Consider the following 17,369-nt stretch of genomic DNA (forward strand, 5'->3'; position numbering starts at 1 on the left):
CGCGGCTCTCTCACTGGCAGAGGGGGTTCCCAGCCATCCACAGCTCTCACTGGCAGAGGGGGTTCCCAGCCATCCGCGGCTCTCACTGGCAGAGAGGGTTCCCAGCCATCCGCGGCTCTCACTGGCAGAGGGGGTTCCCAGCCATCCGCGGCTCTCACTGGCAGAGGGGGTTCCCAGCCATCTGCGCTCTCTCACTGGGAGAGGGGGTTCCCAGCCATCCACAGCTCTCTCACTGGCAGAGGGGGTTCCCAGCCATCCGCGGCTCTCACTGGCAGAGGGGGTTCCCAGCCATCCGCGGCTCTCACTGGCAGAGGGGGTTCCCAGCCATCCGCGGCTCTCTCACTGGCAGAGGGGGTTCCCAGCCATCCACAGCTCTCACTGGCAGAGGGGGTTCCCAGCCATCCGCGGCTCTCACTGGCAGAGGGGGTTCCCAGCCATCCGCGGCTCTCACTGGCAGAGGGGGTTCCCAGCCATCCGCGGCTCTCACTGGCAGAGGGGGTTCCCAGCCATCTGCGCTCTCTCACTGGGAGAGGGGGTTCCCAGCCATCCACAGCTCTCTCACTGGCAGAGGGGGTTCCCAGCCATCCACAGCTCTCTCACTGGCAGAGGGGGTTCCCAGCCATCCGCGGCTCTCTCACTGGCAGAGGGCCTTCTCGCTGACCACAGGCAAGGGGCCTGCAGAGTTTCACTGGCTGCAACGGGGAGCAGGGGCTTGCTCCGCTGCCTGGGCAGGCTCACTGCCGGCAGATGGGCGCTGCAGGACCGCGAGCCCATTTTCCAGGGACTTGGAACTTGGACGGCGTGCACCTGCATGCGCGCTTGAGCGGGCAACTGGGCTGCTCTGTGCCTCCCTCCCAGGGATTCTGGGAGAGCCCAGGTGGTAGGTTGTCACCAGGAGCTCAGGGCACAGAGGCAAAGTCTGATCAGTGCAGGCTGCCAACTGCCTCCAGGAGCCATGTGGTCACTGACAGTGGGCAGAAGATGAAATAAACACCATCAAAGCAGATGGACACCACCATCCCGGGCCAAGCCCAGTACTCGGTGGACAGGGAGATGAGGAAGGACAGGTGAGGGAGACGGGAGGAGAAACTGGAGGAGACGCTGCCAGAGAAGGCAGAGGGGGACGCGAGGCAGCCGTGGGTTCTTCTCGGCCGCTGTGCTCCTGCCGCAGTGTTAAGCCGACCCCCAGGGACATCTACACAGATGTGCTTTGGTGTAACCATTTGACCTAGCAGTTAAAACGCTCATGACCCACATCAGAGTGCTGAATTCAAATCCCAGCTCCAGCTACTGAGCCCAGCTTCCTGTTAATGCAGACCGTGGGAAGTAGCAGGTGATGGTGCAAGTGATGGCCGTCCACCTGACAGACCTGGACTGAGGTCCCAGCTCCCAGCTTTGCCCCTCTCACAAGATATTTGGGGACTGAACCAGTGGACTACAGTACTGTCTCTCAGTCTCTGCAATAAATAACAAAAATTTTAGAAACATCCCTGGCGGGCCAGCGCCGTGGCTCAATAAGCTAATCCTCCGCCTTGCGGCGCCGGCACACCGGGTTCTAGTCCTGCTCGGGGCGCCGGATTCTGTCCCGGTTGCCCCTCTTCCAGGCCAGCTCTCTGCTGTGGCCAGGGAGTGCAGTGGAGGATGGCCCAAGTACTTGGGCCCTGCACCCGCATGGGAGACCAGGAGAAGCACCTGGCTCCTGGCTTCGGATCAGCGCGATGCGCCGGCCGCGGCAGCCATTGGAGGGTGAACCAACGGCAAAGGAAGACCTTTCTCTCTGTCTCTCTCTCTCACTGTCCACTTTGCCTGTCCAAAAAAAAAAAAAAAATCCCTGGCAGCAGTGGCAGGACACCACCCACAGCTGCAGTCTGTGGGATGAAAAGGGAAGGCAGGGGCAGGTGCTGTGGCGTAGTGGGTAAAACTGCCACCTGCAGTGCCGGCATCCCACATGGGCACTGGTTCAAGTCCCGGCTGCTCTTCTTCTGATCCAGCTCTCTGCTGTGGCCTGGGAAAGTAGCAGAAGATGGCCCAAGTGCTTGGACCCCTCCACCCACGTGGGGGACCTGGATGGAGCTCCTGGCTTCAGATCAGTGCAGCTCCGGCCATGGCAGCCAATTGGGGAGTGAACCAGTGGATGGAAGACCTCTCTTTCTCTCTGCCTCTCCTCTCTGTGTAACTCTTTCAAATAAATAAATAAATAAATCTAAAAAGAAAGAAAGAAAGAAAGAGAGGGGGGAGGGAGGGAGAGAGGGAGGGAAAGAGAAAGAAAGAGAGAGAGAGAGAAAGAGGCAGGCAGGCAGGCAGGCAGTCCTGCTGCGGCTGCTCCCTTCTGGGAGGCCGCATCCAGCCAACAGCTCGTGCCCCTGCTGTGAGCAGGGGCAAGCTCGCGCCCCTGCTGTGAGCAGGGGCCGTGTCATCGCTCCCTCCCTCCCCCCAGAGGCCTGAATGGGAAGTGGGAGGGAAGATGGTGAAAATTCAGGGGAAGACACAGCGCCCAAGGCTGAGGGGGGAAACCGGCAGAGACCAGCGTCCTGGGGATCCCGAGGGGACGCCTCTCTGAGGCAAAGCCTCTGTCTGGGATGCTGACCACCTCCCCACTCAACAGGGAGCCGCCTGCGGGGCACTGCCAGCATGGCAGGGTCCCAGCATGCACTCCTGCTCCAGCCCAAGGCCGCCCTGGCTCACCTGTGGCTCAGCTCCTGTGGTCCCCCAGACCCCGCACTGTCAGCCACCCGCCCCATCCCCCAGCAACAGGCAGACGGCTGCTCGGGGCGTGTCTGAGGATGGTGGACAGACACCATCCACGTCAGACTTTCCTGCGGCTGCCATGTCCCCGGCAGCAGCGGCTCCTCACAGGGGAGCTGGGAGGACCACGCACGTCAGCATCAGGGAACCTCGCGCACCTGCTGCCCCCGGGACGCACGCGAGGCGGGGCCACTCACCGCGTTTGGGCTTGGGGAAGCTGTCGTGCAGCCGGAAGATCACCTTCTCCACGAAGTGCTGGATCTCACACTGCTCAGGGCCGCGCACAAACACCATCCAGTCGTGGGTGAACCCCTCCGTGGTGGGCTTCTTGCGCAGCTGGGCGCGATGTCCCAGCTCCAACTTGACCTGGACGGTGCACTGGAGGGACAGGGGCAGGACAGGGTCAGCACAGGGCCCTCCGCAGCGCCAGCAATGCCCGGCCCCTCTCCACAGCGACTTCCCGTGCTGGCTGCCCAGTGTGACACGCTCCCAACCCGGTGAGGGCGCACAGGGAGCACAGGTGTCTGCGGGGCCCTGCATGGCCCATCATTCTCTCTGCAGCCAGCGCTGCCTCCTGTTCACCCCTCATCCTCTGTTCTGCTCGCGCAGCCTCCATGGGGGCCTCATTCCTGCCTCGACAGTCCCTACAGATCCCCATGCCGGCCCCGCTCATCTCAGGCCCTCAGTGCAACGGTCACCCCCGCGGAGAAGCCTGCCCTGACCACTCGAGGCGAAAGCACCCCACCATCTTTACCACACTCGGTGGTCTTGGCATTTTTCATTACAGAACCACTGGGCTGCCTGCCGCCCACCTGTGCCACTCTTGTGTCCCCTCCTGGCCTGCAGCTGGGGTCCCCGGCGAGGCCTCATGGGCTGGACCTGTGCCGTCCCCTCACTTTGCAGTGAGGAAACCGAGGCTCCGAGACTGAGCCGCGAAGCAGCACAGGCGAGGGCCAGCGCAGGCCAGGAGAGGCGCCAGGTTCAGCCCAGGTCCATGGAACTGAGCGTAACTCAGCAGACCACTCCGCCTCCCTGGCCACCCCGCCCGGCGCCGCTGCCCCAGCACTCCGCGCCACACACATCCTCTGCAGAACAGAGGCTGCTCTCGGCCCTCTAAGGCATCCACAAAGCCCCACCGGCGTGGCTCCAGGGAGAAGGCAGAGGCAGCACGCAGCCCCTGGTGACAGGTTCCCAGGGGGCCGCGGCCTCCTGCACCATCCGGCACGTCAGCCCGAGACAGGAGGCAGCTCGGGCAGGTTCCACTCCGCTGAGCCCACAGTGAGGAGCCTTCCCAGCCCTCAACACCCAGCTTGGCCGACCCCCAGCAGGGAGCCTCCTGCAAGCATCCACGCTGTTTGTGAAAACCTCCCAAAGTTTTATCAGACACAGACCTGACAGCTGGTGTCAAACACAAGAGTGTTCCGGAGCAACACGGGGCCACGTGCACCCCGGCTCCCAGCCACAGACAAGCAGGGGCGGGCAGTCAGAAGGCAGCGGCACCTTCCGGGTCACACCGCCCAGGACTGGGCTCCACCAGCTCCCTGGCCCCGGCACCAGAGCTCTGCCTGCACCTTTGGACCTCCCTCCTCGCCAGCTCACCGTGTGCATCTATGTGGCCATGATCCCTCCAGACCTGTCTCTGCTCAGATTCTGCCACTCAGCTGAGTGCGCCAGCGGCCGACGGACCCCGCCACTCCCCCAGAACAGAGCCAGGCCCTGGCACACCTCCCATCTCCTGCCTGCCAAGGCAGCTCTCCTTGAACATTTCAACCCTGGAGGTCAGAGTGCACCTTGCATCCACCTGTCAGTGTCAGATCTGAGGGCTCCCTCCCACACACAGACACCGTTCCCAATGCTGTGTCCTGGGGTCCCATAGCTGAGAAGGCACAGGAAATGCACACACCCTGCGTTCCAGGCTCAGTCTGACAGCAGCCCACAAGGGCTGCTTCCGTCTGCCCCCATCACTTCTACACCCATGGCCTGGGGTGCCCTCTGCCCCTCTCTCTGCTGATCCAAATTCCACTCACCGGAGACCCAGTATGAGTCCAACTTTCTTCCGGGAGCTTTCTCATCCCCAGGCCTCAAACCAGTGACCCCCCAGCACGCTCAGAAGGCTGCAGACAGGCCCCGGCACCCCTCGCCCTGCCCCTGTGGAGTCTATGGGAACAGGGACTGCATCCCACGTGCCCTGGCAGCCTCGGTCAGCAACATCAGAGTGACCACCCGAGAGCCTTCTGAGAGGGAGAGGGAAAGCGACCTAGTGGAGAGGACCACAGAGTGGCTCCACGACAGGGGCTGGGGGAATCCTTGGCACCTAGCAAGCCAGGTACAACAGATGGGGCAGAAGCACACAGCTTGCATTTAAAAGAAGACATTGTGGGGCCGGCGCTGTGGCATAGTAGACTAAGCCTCCGCCTGCAGCACCGGCATCCCGTATGGATGCCGGGTTCAGGTCTCAGCTGCTCCACTTGCAATCCAGCTTCCTCACCAGTATGCCTGGGAAAGCAGTGGAAGGGGACCCAAGTGCTTAGGCCCCTGCACCAACACGGGAGACTGGGAGGAAGCTCCTGGCTCCTGGCTTCGGCCTGGCCCAGCCCTGGCCATTGTAGCCATTTGGAGAGTGAACAAGCAGATGGAAAATCCGTCTCTCTGCCTCTGCCTCACAAATAAACAAATAAATCTTTAAAAATAAAACAAAACAAAGAGGGCAGAGGAGCGCCCTTGGCTCAGGGCTCCCCGGGGAAGCAGCACGGGTGGCACCTGGGACAGGGACACTGTGGGGTGCAGGGTGGGGTGGGAGGGAGCATGCAGATTAGTCACAGAGGGATAGGCCACGAGGAAGCTTAGGGGAGGGGAGCCTCGGCCATCTGCGTACGGTCTGGACCGAGGGGAGACAAGGACAGAAAGTCCACCAATACTGGGAGACAGGCAGAGTGAGTGGCTGGAAAGAAACTTCAACAGAGCCTGACGCGGGGGAGCTGGCCAGACCCAAAGATGGGGGAGGGTCAGCCAAGCCCGGGATCCATGCATCCGATGGCAACTGTGACAGGGACGGCATGGGGGCAGCACGGGAGAGGAGGGCGCCCACAAATCCCAGGGACGGAGGGAACCTTCCAGCGGAAACACCCGGCCCCACGTAGAGACAAGGGGGCTCCGCGCCTGGGAGAGCTTGCACAACTCAAGGCGACCACAGCATCTCCTGCAGGAGCGCTGCCCACGGAGAGTCCTGGAGAAAAACCCATCCCAGCACCCCCACATCATCCCTGACGGACAGAATCCGTCCTGCGCGCTCACACACCCCAGCCTCCCGCTCCGGACCTCCCTGGACACTGGGAGGGCACGGGGGGTGGGGGAGTGGACAGACACTACGGCAACCCCACCAACGCTCCACGAGAGAAGGATCACTCTCACCGACCCCAACGCCCAGCCCTCGGCAGACTTCCCGGCATCCTGACACCACGGAGGCGGCGGAGCAGCGGCTGTGAACCAACAGAGACCACGGCTCCACCGGAGCCGGCAGGATGTGAGTGCCACAAGCATGCCACACAGGCCCCAGGCGACGGCGAGGGAAACCTTCCCAACGCCAGGCTGCGCCCTAAGCACCACCCGGGCAATGTGTATGTCCCGGGGGTTGGCGCCAGCCTCAGCCTCCACACTAGCTGAGGGCACGCCGCAGGCTCGGTCGACAGAGCTGAGGTTCCCGGCCCAGATTCCTGCACCCCAAGTGTCCCCCAGGAGGGGAGCGTTTCCCTGCCAGCTGCTGGAATCGTCTGAGGTCAAGACACATCTGCGACACGGATTCAGTGCCACCATCTCAAAGAAGGACGCGCTCATTCATTAAGACGTTCCAGCGGCATCAGCTGGAGACGCACGGGAACTTGAGCGCTGGCCAGCCGTGCTCATTCCAACCACGATGGCAGAGGAGCCCGGCCCGGCCCCCAGCCAAGGGTTGCGTCCGCTTTCCTCGACTCCACCTGCAGCTGCAGCTAACTGACCGGCTTTCTCAGGGAAGGCGCCGGGCTAAGCGGCTGCTGGGGGCTCGGCTGCGCAGGGAGCTCAGTGGCTGTGGCCCAGCCTCTCCACCCAGTGGGATCCTCCAGGGCACCAGGATCACCTGCTGCCGCGACCAGACAGGACCTCTGTGAGCCACACTGGGGGCTCAGCCTCAGGGGCTGCTGTCTGCCCGCACCTCCGGGGGACCACCTTGCTGCCCACGGCTCAACCACAAGCACCTGCCCTGGAGAGAGCAAATCTCGCACTCTGGGAAAGTCAGCGGACCGCTGGAGGGGCCCAAGGGCTCCGCAGGCCATCTGGGGACAGTTAAGCTTGGGCAGAGGCCTCAGCTGGGACACTGCCCTCCCTCCAGGCCAGCTGGCACAGGGCACTGGGAACCCAAAGGCTGGAATCCTCAGCCCTGCAAACCAGACAAACGGATGCCAGTGGGTTGCCCTCACTGGCCAAGAGAAAGGAGAGATGGCCTTGTTCCGGAAGCTCTCCGCCACCCAGGGCCCTTCCCTCCACGCACTCCTCCCGGCTTCCCGCGAGCCCTGCCCACGCTTGGGCCCCAGAAGGCAGGTCTTTAACGGCCTGATTTTCTGCTGGGAGCTCCTTGCAGCAGGCGGCCTTCCCTCTGGGGTCCGCGGTTTACCCAGCGGTGGCATCATGCCCGGGCTCCCACATCAAATTCCTCCCAGTGCACCAACCCCGCCTCTCCCATGGGGAGAAGGCACTGCAGGCTTTGCCCTCGCCAGCTTCCACGGGCCATGAAGTCCCACCTGACCTCGCAGGGAAGGCAAAACAAGACCAGGCAACTGACAGCGCCTCCCTCCAGGCCCGGCCAGGCTCTCGAGAGCAGCTGCCGGCTACAGTGCGAGAAAGATGGGGAAAGGCTGCTACTGGGCCAGGACGGGCACAGGGCCAGGGGCCGGGGTACATGCTGACGGCCGCGGGAGGTCCAGGATTCTCACCACCAGCACCCGGGGGCTGCCACCCAGCACCCCCACTGCTCCCCTGGCTTCATATGCCCCTGTTCTTCCAACCTGCGGCACAAGGTTTATGACAAAGAGACGACGGGGGCTCCACTCTTTCTCTCTGTAAGCCCAGGCAAAGTGTACAGACCACGTGGCCATGCAAACACACCACAGCCCTTAGCGCTTTCAGGCTCCTGGGGACTAACCCACGGGAGCCCGCGGCGGGGTATCTGTGTCAGCAGTGTGCTGGGGGTCTCCCACATTCTCCTAGGAGCATCTGGGGGACTCCCTGAATGTGGACAACCCCAGTCACGGCGTCTGCTGCCTGGCTGCCTTCATTTAACCAATGCTTGGCAAAATTGGTGCAAAACTTTGCATTAGAAACTCTGACAGGCATAAAGGGAACCAGGACTTGGGCTGGCTGGGCCTTAAGTACTTTACTATATAGGAATTTTAGGACCGGGGCGGGGGGGAGGCTGCCTTCCCTGGGCAATAGTTCTAGAAGTGGGAGTGGGGCGATGGGTCACCCTGCAAGAGAGTGCGCTGGGCAGCTCTGAGCCCTCCTAGGCAGGGCTTGGGGAGTCCCGAGGCCTCGACTGCATTTCCACATCTGTAGAATGGGCGGCTGGGGGCGGGGGCGGGCACTGCCATCAGACACGAGCCTCCTCTAAGGTGCTGCCCTCACACCCACACCTCAGAGAGCGTCTCAAGAAGCGGCAAGCAGCGGCCCAATGGTCTGACCGACGTCACTGCTGCCCGCCCCGGCTGCCAGGCCGGGCCCTCTGTGATGGGAGAAATCTAGGCAACACCTGCCTGCTCCCTCAGCAAGCCGGGTCCCCGGTGGCTCACCGCTCCCAGTCTGCACAATCCTCATCCGTGTTACATCCCAGTTCCCCTGCCCACCTCAGTCCTGGAGGTTAACCCCACCCCTCGCAGGCACAACCGGCAGGGGCGGGGGACCGAGCGTGTGGGCTAGGGCCGGGGCACAGAGAATCACAGAGCCTTTCTCCCAGCCTGGGGAAAGATGCCGACCGACGCCGGCAAACTGGAAGCCCAGAGCAAGTGCGTCTGGAGCAGCAAGCTCTAGAGAAAGAGAAAGGCCAAACAGGAGACGCCCAGGCTGGGAAAGCCGGCAGGTGCCCGCCGGAGAGCCAAGCCTTCCTGCCGTGACAAGGCAGGGCAAGGCTGGCGGCACCTCAGGGGGCAGGGACGGCTGAGGTTCTGCCGTGCTCACGGCGTTGTCCACCCGCGGGGGAAAGACATCCTCTCATCCTTCTCTCCTGGTCCCCTCGGGGCCTCAGCTCCCAGGAAGGGGCAAGGTGCTTGGGCCCCTCCCAAGTTTGCATGAGAACACAGCTGGGAAAGGTGACCCAGAATTTGGGTCCACTCCCCACCCCCCCACCCCGGGGACCCAGCTCTGGCCAAATACGTCCTCGGGGGCCAAGGTCAGCGAGGCCCGGTGGAACGTGTGGTGAAGATGCTGTCCCACGAGGCAGCCAGCGGCTCAGAAGCAGGGGTGACCGAGCACCTCAAAGCGGCTGGGCCAGCCGAGGAAGCAAACTTTCCACTCTGGTTAGCCCAGAGCTGAACCAGCTGCGGTGCCGGGCGGCCGCACTGCACGGTGCAGGCAGACACAGCCCCCGAGGGCCTCCACCATCGCTCGTCAATCAGCTTCCCACGGTGGCAGCCACCTTGCGGCTGGGGGCCCAGCACGCCACAGGGGAACAGACGCCCTCTGGCCTAGGGCCCCTGAGGAGCGAGGGGTGGGGAGTGGGGACCAGACGAGAGGCACTAAGCTCTGTCCTGTCCCAGGACGTCCACCAAACAGCTGCCACAAAGCCACCCTTACCTCCCGGGAGAAAGGCTAGCGACACCAAAGCCGAACGGGAGCCCGCCGTGAGTGGGTGCCGGAAGCACCCCCTTGCCTTGATGACCCTGGGCTGCAGGCGGCCGATGGGGTCGCCTCCCCCCCCACCCCCCATCCCAAGACCACACAGCGCCTCTCCAGACTCGGCCTCCTCCCTGGCGCCAGCAGCCAGGGACGCCCCGACCTGCCCTCGCTAACCTCGCTAACGGCGCAGATCTCAGCTGCCACCCCCACAGCCCCACAACGCCCTCCCTGGCCCGTGCCCCCACAGCCGGGGAGGGGGGACGAAGCCATGAGCCCACGTGGGTGCAGCAAGGGGCAGGGGCTCAGAGCTGAGTGCCGGGCCGGGGGTGCCAGGGCCCAGCAAGGGCGGGACAACAGGAGCCCTTAGGGAGGTGGGGGATGCTCTGGGCGCTGGGGCAGGGGGCGGGGGGGGACACGAGGTGGAGGGTGGGAGAGCAGTGGCTCAAAGACTCACGGGGCAGCGGGTGCTGAGCTCAAGTGGGAGGTTGCAGGACTGTGAAGCCAGAGCAGGTAAGGTCCCCGGCCTGCGCTGGGAGACCTAGAACGGGGTCAAATGCAAGGAAGGGGGCATCTCAGGACCCCCGCAGCAGAGAGGGAACAGCAAGCATGGGGGGTCTGAAGGGCTGGGGGCTCCAGGGAAGACACTGCCCCTGGTCCAGGAGGCTCTGAAGGCGACACGGCCCTTGGGGCGCCGGGGTCCCGGGGCGAATGACCGAGGCCTGACACCAGAGGTGGCCCCAGGCAGCAGCCCTAGGTCAGAAAGGCTGAGGACGCAAACCCGGGCCCAACGGAGGGGACAGTGGGGAGCCCCGGGGCCCTGCTGAACAGGAGGGGCCCCAGAGAGCCGGGGCCAAGGCGGCTGAGGGTGGGTGGGTCCTAGGGGCTGGGGGGGGGGGCGCTCAAATCCGAGCCGAGTTCCAAGGGGTAGCGGGGTGGGGGCTCAGGGAGTTTGGGAGAGGGAAGCAGACAACTCCGGCCCAGGATCCGAACAGGCAGAGGGGCACAGGCCCGGCCTGAGGCGGGTGAGGGGTCCCCCAAGCTGCCAGGACCAGGCCGGTATCCCCGGGCGGGCTTCTGGGGGCGTCCCAGGCGGTCCTGGGCTGAGCGGGGCTCCCCCAGGGGCATCCTCAAGGGTGCTGGGGCGGACAGGGGTTCCGAAAAGCGCCCCGGACGGTTCTGGGCCAGGCTGGGGTCCCCAACGGGGTCGTCCCAGGAGACTCCGGACCCCCAAAGAGATCCGAGGCGTTCCGGCCGGGCCGGGGTCGCGGGTGGGGGAGGGGCGCCCCCGCCCCACCGCAAGGCCCGGGGAGCTGCGGGCGAGCACAAAGCGGGGCGGGCGGGCGCGGAGCGAGGGCGGGGAGGCCGGGACCGAGGAGGGCCGGGCGGGCGGGCCGAGGGAGGGAGGGAGGGAGGGAGGGGGCCGGGCGGGCTGCGCTGGGGCTGCGCGGCCGCTCCTCACCTGATTGTCCATGGCTGGCGCCCCGCCCCGCCCCCGGGCCCCGCGTCGCTCGCCGCCGCCGCCGCTCAGCGCCGCCCCACCGCCCTCATTGTCTGTCAGGCGCCGCCGCCGACGCCGCTCCCGGCCGCCCGCCCGCCAGCCCCGCGGAACCGGAAACCACCGCCAGCCCGGGTCGCGCACCGACCGCGGGCCCCCGCAGCCGACTCGGGCCCGCCGCCCCAACTGACAGTTGGCCGGGCCAATCGGGGGCGCGGGCGGCCGCTCGCTGGGCGGGACTTCCTTCTTGGCGGGGGCCTGCCGGGCTGCGGTCGGAGGGACGAAGCCCGCAGCCAATAGGAGGCCGAGGCCGGAGGGGCGGGAGGAGGGAGGGAGGGAGGCGCGAGGCGAGCGCCGCCGAGGGGAGCGCGAGGTGTGCGCCGCACGTGGAGGGGGGCGGGGGCGGGACGGGTGTGCCACGCCTGCGCGCTGCGACCCGTAGGGGGCGCTACCTCGTGGCGCCGGCCTGGCCGTGCGGGAGCGTTCCCTAGCCGCGGCTGAGGTCACGGGTTCGAACCCCGGGGAGGGAGCCCTGCGGCATTTGCTTGGGTGATGGAGTGAGCCCTGGGCTGGGGGACTGAGATTGGTTTTGCAATCCTGGGTCTGTGTGGCCGCCTCTACCCGTTCCTGTCAGCGCCATGTGTAAAATGAACAGCATGGGGTGATTCCATTCCATGTCCAGGGCAGCGACGGGGACTTGAAATCGTGCTGTTAAATGATCAATTCTCTCTTTCTCTCTCCTTCCCTCCCTCTCTCTCTCTCTCTCTCCACCCCCCTCCCAAAGGAATTCGTTCCGGCCATTTACTTAGTACAAGGTGCATATGGTTAATAAAGGTTGGGTTTCCCTTATTGCTTTATAAAGTGTTTGGATTTGTTTTTTCAGACGTTGGGACATTTGCACATACAAAGTGAGATCCCTTAGGGCTGGGACCCAGGTCTACATGCAAAATGCGTTTAAGTTTCATGGACCCCTCATACGCGCAGTCCGAGGGTGATTTTATACACTGCTTTTAATAATTTTCATCCGAAGTCAGGAGCCAGGAACACCGTCCAGGACTCCCATGTGGGTGGCAGGGACCAACGCCTTCCTGCACTGGCAGAGCCGAGACTTGAACCCCGATCTCTGGTGTGGGACACAGGCATCCTAACCAACGTCTTAACCCCCAGGCCAAACGCCCCCTCCCAGCCTGGGCACTTTGGCAGGTGCCCTCCCCTCTCCCTGAAACTCTCCCCCTGGACTGTCCCTCTGGGTCACCCCTTGCCCTCCGAGCCTTTGTTCCTGGTGTAGGTTCCCAGTCAGACCCAGGTCACCCCTCTACTTAATCCTACCCCCACCTCGGATCCCAGCCCTCCTCACATTGTTCCAGTTTTCTCTTTCCACAGCACTTATCACCTCCTAATGTACACCGTTACTTATTAAGTTCATTGTCTATCTCCACTTATTACCTGCTAATAGGTACGTAGTTACCTATGAAGTTCATGGTCTGTCTCCCCTGACCAGTACCTCAGCTCCTTGAAAACAAGGATCTTTTTCTTTAAAACAAAACAAAAAAAAAGATTTATTCAACTGAGAGGCAGTTACAGAGCTAGGGAGAGGGAGCGACACAGAGAAGAGGTCTTCCATCTGCTGGTTCACTCCCTAGATGGCCTGAACAGCCATTGCTGGGCCAGGCTGAAGCCGGGAGACAGGAGCTTCATCTGGATCTCCTACCTGGGGGCAGCGGCCCAAGCACTTGGGCCATCCTCTGCTGCTTTCCTAGGTGCATTAGCAGGGAGCTGGAGCCGAAGTGGAGCAGCCGGGACTCGAACCTGCACCCATTGTGGATGTTGGTGCCGCAAGCAGCAGCTTAACCTGCTGAGCCACAGCGCCAGCCCCCAAAACAAGGATCTTTATCTGCCTTTTCCACTCATATATCCTAAGCATAATGCACGTAGTAGGTACTCTGTAAGTATTTGGTGCTTGAAGTGACAGTGACACTGAACCCTATAGCTAGGTCAGTTCCGAGAGGTAGAACAGGTCAGCATTCACGCATCTTTAGTCCCTCCCTAGCATGCACTAATCTTCCTTGCTGGCCAAGAGGACAGCTCCAGGGTTCAGAGGCTGGGGCAGGCGACTGTGGATCTCCCAAAGAGTTTTAAATTGCACCTGTGCCCAAGCCCTACCTTCAGGGATTCTGGTTTTACTGCTCTGCGGCTCCTTTTTAAAATCTCAGCTGAGAATTCTGGTGTGTGTCCAGGTCTGAGCATCCGCGGGCTGCAGTTAATGCCGCTCTTAGTTGTTCCTGTATCTAGTTTACAGCTCCCTTTGATCTACGGCCAGTTACTTACTGAGATTACTCACTGATCCCTATTCCCACACATAGATGGGAGAGAAGGGAGTGGATTTAAAGGAAGACATAGAGTGAATATGTGGCAGAATTGCCGTAGGTCTAGCTGCATCTATTTAGCATCCACTGAGCATGCTGTCCCAATGTTACAAATTCTGCCGGAAGATACAAGTGGTTAGAAAGTAGCTTTTCTGTCTGGCTTCCTAACTGCTGCTCTGTTAGCTCCCTACCGCCCTCTAGTGGCGGAGTTTCTTTCCCCCACGTGTCACCTTGAAGATGACCCATCCGGCCCTCAGTGGCCAGGAAGAATTTTGTGGACATTCCTTGGAATCTTTCTTCCACCAGCACGCTTCCCCTATCTCCCAGGTTGCTTCCAGAGGCAGGTGTGCACACAGCCAGGCACCCATCGCAGCACTGACCGTGACCAAGCTGGAGTGGCGCCCAGTGACCAACCAGAGTAACTTTAACTGGGACAGACCTGGAAGGTTATATGAAGACATTTGACTCTTGCCCCATAGACAGTGGGGAATCATGAACGGGTTTTTTTTTTTTTTTTTTTTTTTTTTTTTGTATAAGATGTATTTATTTGAAAGGCAAAGAGAGGCAGAGAGAGAGAGAGAGAGAGAGAGAGGTCTTCCATCCACTGGTTCACTCCCCAAATAGCTACAACAGCCCAGGCTGGATCCAGCTGAAGCCAGGAGCAGGGAAATCCATCCGGGTCTCCCCCCTAGGTGGCAGGGACCCAAGCACTTGGACCATCATCTGCTGCCTTCCCCGGTACATTAGCAGGAAGCTGGATCAGAAGTGGAGCAGCCAGGACTGGAACCAGTGCTCCTAGGCTGCGACTTCACCCCCTGTGCCACAACACCAGCCCCCATCATTGGTTTTGGAGCAACCCGAAACTGCACACAGAGATGACATCTCCCCAGAAAATGGCGGGAGGCTGCACACGTGTGATTTTCCCTCTCCTGACACACCCCACCCCTTTTCTTTCTGGTAATTTTTTTTTTTTTGACAGGCAGAGTGGACAGTGAGAGAGAGAGAGACAGAGAGAAAGGTCTTCCTTTGCCGTTGGTTCACCCTCCAATGGCCGACACCGGCGCGCTGCAGCTGGCGCACCATGCTGATCCGATGGCAGGAGCCAGGGGCTTCTCCTGGTCTCCCATGGGGTGCAGGGCCCAAGCACGTGGGCCATCCTCCACTGCACTCCCGGGCCACAGCAGAGAGCTGGCCTGGAAGAGGGGCAACCGGGACAGAATCTGGTGCCCCGACAGGGACTAGAACCCGGTGTGCCGGCACCGCAAAGCAGAGGATTAGTCTATTGAGCCACGGCGCCAGCTTGGTAATGGTTCTTGATTGACGGCTCCCGGTCCCAGGACCTGGGAGCCCATTCGGCCACCCTGCAGAAACTGACAGCTCAGGCAGAGACAGGGAGCCCAAGAGGAATTCACTCCCATCGGCCGGCTCTCCTCCATTTACACAAGGTAGACAGGATGGGATCCATCTTCAGGCCCGCCTTCCATCCCATCCAGAGGAAGTTCATGGCCAGGCCTGCATCCCTCGGGACACCAGAACAGATTCAAAGGTGGAGCCCAGGATGTCAGCTTGCCTGGGAGTGATTCGAAGAACTATGAACTTGTGAATCGAGATGGAATTCCCCTGACAAAAGTCAATCACTCACATAAACAGCATGATCCAGCGGCGCTGAGAACATCCCAGTGTCGTGTGACCACCACCTCTGCCTGGCTGCGAGAAGCCATTTTCTCACCCCAGAAGGAAACCTACACCCACTCAGTGACCACCCTCTGTGGCCCCAGCCCCGGCCTCTGTCCGTGTGGATCTGGCTGCTCTAGACATTCCCTATCAATGGACTTACATGCTGCATGTCTTTTCCTGTCTGGCATCTTTCCCTGGTGTGTTTTGGAGTAAAACAGGTGGTGTGGATGCCCCACGCGTTGTCCATTTGTTCACAGACAGGCATCCAGGTTGTGTCTGCCTTCTGGCTCCTGTGGCGAGTGCTGCTCTGAGCATGGACGGACAAGTATCTGTGTGAACCCTGCTTCGCTTCTTATTTTTTATTTAATATGCATTTTGGGGCTGGCGCTGTGGCGTAGTGGGTAAAGCCACCGCCTGCAGTGCCGGCATCCCATATGGGCACCGGTTTGAGTCTCGAATGCTCCACTTCTGATCCAGCTCTCTGCTATGGCCTGGGAAAGCAGTAGAAGATGGGCCAAGGCCGGCGCCGCGGCTCACTAGGCTAATCCTCCGCCTAGCGGCGCCGGCACACCGGGTTCTAGTCCCGGTCGGGGCGCCGGATTCTGTCCCGGTTGCCCCTCTTCCAGGCCAGCCCTCTGCTGTGGCCAGGGAGTGCAGTGGAGGATGGCCCAGGTGCTTGGGCCCTGCACCCCATGGGAGACCAGGAAAAGCACCTGGCTCCTGGCTCCTGCCATCGGATCAGCGCGGTGCGCCGGCCGCAGCGCGCCAGCCGCGGCGGCCATTGGAGGGTGAACCAACGGCAAAGGAAGACCTTTCTCTCTGTCTCTCTCTCTCACTGTCCACTCTGCCTGTCAAAAAAAAAAAAAAAAAAAAAAAAAAAAAAAAAAAAAAAAAAAAAACAAGTAAATAAATACACCTTTAAAAAATAAAATGTGCATTTATGTTCATCTAACTGACAGGCAGAATGACAGAGACAGACAGGTCTTCCACCCACTGGTTCACTTCCCAGTGTCTGCAGTTGCCAGAGCTGGGTCAGGCTGAAGCAAGGAAGCTGGAGCTCCATCCAGGGCTTCCATGTAGGCGACACCTCCCAGGACGCCAGACAGGAAGCAGAGGAGCAGGGACTCCAACTGGCCCATCCGGCATGGGATATAGGCATCCAGAGAGGTTCTGCATTAGCAGGAAGCTAGGGTCTGGGTACGGAGCCAGGCATCAAACCCAGGATGCAGATGTGGGATATGGACATTTATTTATTTGAGAGGCAGAATTACAGAGAGAGAGGGAGAGAGAGAGAGAGAGGAGGGAAAGGTCTTCCATCCACTGGCTCACTCCCCAAATGGCCTCAACAGCCAGAGCTGGGCCGACCCAAAGCCAGGAACCAGGAGCTTCTTCCAGGTCTCCCATGTGGGTGAAGAGGCCCAAGGACTTGTGCCATCCTCCACTGCCTTCCCAGGTCATCAGCAGAGAGCTGGATCAGAAGTGGAGCAGCTGGGACTCGAACTCGTGCCCATATGGGATGCCGGCGCCACAGCAGAGGCTTAGCCCACTGCGCCATGGCGCCGACTCCCAAGGGCTACAGGCATCTGAACCAGCAGTTTAACCATGGGACCTCATGTCCAACCCTCACTGTGACCTTGATTTGCATTTCCCTAGTGACCAACGACCCCGAGCATCTTTCTCTGTGTGCCTGGGACTTCTGACTTCGCTTTTCAACTTGAAAGGATGCAAGCTGCTGGTGTCCACCCATGCAGTGGACTGGGGTGGGGAGATGGACGGAGCCTGCCCCTTGTGACATCATCTGAAGCCTGGATCCAGCTGTGCCTGCAGCCTGACCCTTAAGCGTTGGCTGTCCTCTCGTCATTTCAGCTGCCGGAGACTGGGACCTGCAGAATTACAGATCAGCTCAAAGACCCCGAAGGCTTCCTGCCCCAAGTTGAGGCCATCAGTGTAGTCCAGGAGCCAGACTCTGGACCAAGTGGTGGCTGTGTGTGTAAGGACCACAAGTGACTTTTCGGATGACATCACACCATCGTGGAAAAGGGGAAGAGACGTGTGGGGTGGTGGCTTCTTTGTCCCCCTCCCAGGATGACTTGTGCAGTGACACTGCTAACTCCGGGGAGGTCAAATGCTCCATCATGAATTGGACGTGGTCTGAGTGCATCCTCCTCCCGTCTCCCAAGGAGTCCTGCATTGGAAGCATGTGTGGGCCTTTAAGAGGTGGGGCC

General features: G+C 61.3%; 1 long non-coding RNA gene across 4 annotated transcripts in view; it reads right to left on the reverse strand.

Annotated features, from left to right (window-relative positions):
* MLLT1 (MLLT1 super elongation complex subunit) overlaps window positions 1-11,252 on the reverse strand; it is a 66,545-nt gene extending 55,293 nt beyond the window's left edge. Inside the window, exons 1-3 of one of the 4 annotated variants that reach the window (XR_007917999.2) lie at window positions 11,066-11,252; window positions 10,061-10,144; window positions 2,943-3,123 (exon numbers count right to left, since the gene is read on the reverse strand). This is a non-coding gene — a long non-coding RNA (MLLT1 super elongation complex subunit). The remainder of the gene's footprint in view (window positions 1-2,942; window positions 3,124-10,060; window positions 10,145-11,065) is intronic. The other 3 variants (XR_007917997.2, XR_007918000.2, XR_007917998.2) reach the window with 3 other exon arrangements.
* Window positions 11,253-17,369: the final 6,117 nt, after the last annotated feature.

Source organism: Oryctolagus cuniculus, chromosome 16 (assembly GCF_964237555.1).
Source record: "Oryctolagus cuniculus chromosome 16, mOryCun1.1, whole genome shotgun sequence".
Classification (NCBI taxonomy): domain Eukaryota; kingdom Metazoa; phylum Chordata; class Mammalia; order Lagomorpha; family Leporidae; genus Oryctolagus; species Oryctolagus cuniculus.